The 4,417-nt window shown below is 39.2% G+C and overlaps 1 pseudogene; it reads right to left on the bottom strand.

Annotated features, from left to right (window-relative positions):
- Positions 1-835: 835 nt before the first annotated feature.
- On the bottom strand, positions 836-960 carry LOC118760365 (U2 spliceosomal RNA; annotated as a pseudogene).
- Between the last annotated feature and the right edge of the window lie 3,457 nt (positions 961-4,417).

Below are 4,417 nucleotides of genomic sequence, written 5' to 3'. Positions count from 1 at the left end.
TTCTGTTTCTTTTTTCCTCCTCATCTAAAATATTCAAGTGTTTTTTTTTTTTTTTAAATCCTGAGTCAAATTTTAAAGAAAAGAAAGTATGGACGTGTGTATAAAATACAGGGCTTAAAAAGATTGATTTCAGGTAGCTTTGATAAAAATGACAGTAAGTAATTAAAAGATAAAAGTATTTCCTGAACTCCCAAGCCCACAGCTTTTAATGATGAAAACGAGCTTGCTTTTAAAATGAAGTCCGCACTGCATTCTGATGGTTTTCTTAGTAAGGTAAATGGAAACTGAAGAAAATGACCTTTCCAGTACTTCCAAGGACCAAGCAGGCCTTGGAGTTTATTGCAATTTGCAGCCAGTTCATTTGCTCCCTTATGTTTATATGCTGAGCAATTTTCATGAATTCTGAAGCTAACAACGCAGAGGATAACATGGTGGAATCGCATATGCCCTCTCGCATGCTTTTGCGCCATAGAAAGTTTTTTTTTCCCTCCTCTCGTTGCTTCAAATAAAACAAAGATCTCCAATAAAGCTGAATGAGATTACTGTAAACATATTTCCGTGTCTCTATGACATCAATCCAGTGATATCAGTGTTATGGATTGTACTGCAGCACCTTGGGAAGCTGAGTCACCTGTCAGAACACATTTGGGGGACAGTAACATAGAGAATTTGGATTGTCCTGAGTGTATAATTCCCAAAAAGAATCTTCTAATATCAAGTCTTGATGAACAATTGATCAATTTATATAATGATCCAAGTAAAGTTTTCATTCATTTAACTCAGGCTTGAAAATTAGGGTGTAGACTTGATTGACAAGCTATGAATTAGGTAGGATAAAGGATTCTCAGCAACAGTGTGGCTGAAAGTCTTTACAAGTAAAGCTTCTTATGCATTTTTTTTAATCTTCTCACGTGCCTCTGGAAATTACACTTGATCTTAGCCAAAAGGCCGAGAAGCGATGTGCCTCTGGAATTAAACAGTTTCTTTTCTTATTTCTTTTTTAAAAAGATCTATTTATTTTTATTGGAAAAGCAGATATACAGAGAGAGCAGGAGAGACAGAGAGGAAGATCATCTGTCCGATGGTTCACTCCCCAAGCGGCTGCAACGGCTGGAGCTGAGCCAACCCAAAGCCAGTAACCAGAAGCCTCTTCCGGGTCTCCCACACGGGTGCAGGGTCCCAAGGCTTTGGGCCACCCTCGACTGCTTTCCCAGGCCACCAGCAGGCAGCTGGATGGGAAGCGGGGCCCGCTGGGATTAGAACTGGTGCCCATATAGGATCCTGGAGCGTTAAAGGTGAGGACTTTAACAGCTAGGCTATCGCACCGGGCCTGTTCTGTTTAATTCCAAGGAATATTTACTGCATATTTAACTTTGAGGGTGCTTGGAGCACATTATCTCAGGGAAAGAGGCCATCCTGGGAACATTTTGTATAAAAACAATTTGCAACCAGGTTTAGCCACAATTAAGCAGTCTAAAGGGTATAAAGCTTTGATCTTAACAATAATACCTTCCAGACTGATTTTTTAATTTTTATTTTACTTTTTCTTTGGCATGCATTGATTCACTTAATACTGCACAAACTCTAGAGGTATGAACTCATCCTATTGCTTTGTAGATTGGAAAACTGATTCTGAAAGACGAAGTTCACGTCAGGTCATACATCCTGCGAAGGAAGAGCGTAGACGTGAGGCTCAGCCATTGGGCTCTGTGCTGCATTGCTACTCAATGATAAGCCTTAAAGTACACTGATATAATGAATCTAGCAATTATGTCTCTTCTTTAGAGATCCAGGAACACTTATTTTTGAAAAAACAGATGTATTTCTTTGAGTGTTAATGCATTATTTCAAACTCAAGTTATGCCAACTCAACTAAAAATAATTAGGAAAAATTATTGTATTATTCAATTTTTTTTTATCAAACCTTTATTGTTTTTCTTTTTAAATAATTGTTCTCTTAACTGCTGAGAAACATGGCTGCTACAGTTGCCAATAGGGAGATGGCTACTTTCAGGAGAAGTTTCAAAGTCTATCGTGAGAGCAGTATACGAACTTCTGAGAAGGAACTTATGACCCTTTGCCAGTGTCATGTCCAAGAGCTGATCTCCATGATAGTTTTTAAGATCAGCTCCTGAGAAATGAAAATAGTTGTATATAGATTGAAAACCTCGCGCCAATACATTATGAAAATAAGAAATGGAAACGGAGTGGCGCTTCTTATTCTAGACAGGTATCATCAAATATATCGCCTAGACTGCTTTGGAAACAACGTGACTGATCGAAACAAATGAGCTGTGATTTTGCTGGCCGTAAAGATGAGTGAGAGCGACATCGATACAGAACTCTGAGAGTAACCGTACTGAAAATGTGATCTTTAACAAATTCATGTGTATCGCACGTTAATTTGGTGATAGGCAATGGATAGATCACCTATCAGATTGTCTCAGCCAGTAGTCATCAAAAGTGTTTGATGTCAGTAGGACTGCTACGTATGTTTACAATAAAAAGAAATCACCATCAAAGAAACAGAGTGCCCTTTGTAAGGTCAAATTACTTAAAGGCACAAAGGATTATATAAAAATTCAGGTGTAAGTGATGCTAGAATGTGTAAACATAACTGCCCTTAAAGTCGTGATGACAACGAGCTTAAATGAGTCTAGCAAGTTGTTTTCTGAAATGAGTTTCACAAAAATGCATACATTTTCTATTTTGTCGATGATAATGTAGGAAGAATATTCACCAGTAACAGAAGATTAAACCTCATCATCGGAATTTGAGGTTTAATTATGCTGGAGCATTTATCATACTGTAATGAAACTCTAACAATGGGCAAAAATATTGGACAGCCTTTTAGAAATTTTCAGGAAGTGGCATACAGGCTCAATAAAACAAGTCAGAAGCGGGAAATGAAACTTTTTTCTAAGTTTCTTCCACCAGAGTGTTCACTAAGGCAAAATGTTTATTCTTTTCTGCTCTATTGGATCCTATCAGGCTTTTCTGCAAAAGTCTATTTACTTAAATAACTTTAACAGGTGTTAAAAATAGCCACCTTCTGGGGTGATGAGGATGAACTTTATAATACAAAGAAGTCACTGAGAGTGATTCCCTAAAATGGTCTGAAACGCTCCAAATTCCTCCTCACAGCCATCACTGACAATCAGGGCTATGTGTGTTTACTTGCAGAATATGAATTACCAGACTCTGTCATTTCTTACAGTTGTTTTGCATTTATCAGAATTGAGTTGGAGAAATTTGCAGGCAACAACCCCATCAAGGTTGTCATGACTACACTTTGTCACCCTCAAGCAAAACGGAAGAGAGCAGAACATGGTAGTAAGTGTAACGTAACACAGCTTCTAGAAATTGCCAGCCAGAGTTTAGCCAGGATTTTCATCCATCTTAAACACTAGAAGCCAGTACTAGGACAATTGCTAATGGCTTGATGTCTCAATATTTGCCCTTGCTGTCTCCAGTGAGGTTTTTAAGAGCTTCTGTAGGACAAATGAGGAAGAGAAATTCTCAGTGTACACGGAGTGAAGTGCCACTGGCCCCTTAATTAGCCTTGCAGTTCATGCTTTCGGAGTTCCAGGACAAAGGCCAAATCAATAGATGCAAACATTGCAGTCATTAGCCCTTTCACATCTCCTCCCTCCTTTTCCCTTTCTTTTTTTCCTATTCTTTATCACTGTTCTTTTTATGATCACTGCCATCATCTTTGCGTTATTATACCGTCTGAAAAAAATTAGAGCTAGTCTCAAAAGAAGCAACATCTTCACCGGATGCTGTTTAAAAGATAACACTCGGGCTTTGTCCACTCACCAGTGTAACACTGAGAGGGTGTTGCAGAGCAACTCCTGGCCCTCTTGTCCCAAGAAGGATCAGGACCTCCATGCCCTTCTGCAAGAGTGTATCTCTGTAATAAAGACCTTGAGCGCTGCAACAGATAATGCCGGCCGAAGGAGTGACTTTCACAGCATTTAGAAACCTAAATTGCAAATTGACATTTCTGTGACATCCAAGGATGTGATCATTTCTCTAGTCATTCACTTTTATTATATCTTACAAAAAGATGAGTCTCTGAGGGTGAGAAAAATATATGAAGTCTTCCTTCACTGCAAATGGTTTGAGAAGCACTGACCCAGAGCCTTAAACCCAAGTACTGACCTGTAAAGTTGGATCTCTCTTAGATTCTAACCACAGTAACACCTCTGGGAGGGTGGGGAGAGTAGCGAGGGGCCTACTTTAAATAGGTCTCTAATGGCAGAGAAACGTGCATTGCAGGACACACTGCAACCTGCCTGCTGAAAGCCGATGAAATCAGCCTACTCCGGTGATGTAAGGTTGAGCCAACATGATTGCGATGGGTGACAGCAGAAGATGCTAATACTAATTCATACAGAGATGATGCAAATTTTAA

This window comes from Ochotona princeps, chromosome 28, assembly GCF_030435755.1.
Source record: "Ochotona princeps isolate mOchPri1 chromosome 28, mOchPri1.hap1, whole genome shotgun sequence".
In the NCBI taxonomy this organism is placed as follows: Eukaryota; Metazoa; Chordata; class Mammalia; order Lagomorpha; family Ochotonidae; genus Ochotona; species Ochotona princeps.
This window is presented reverse-complemented; position numbering and strand designations above follow the sequence as displayed.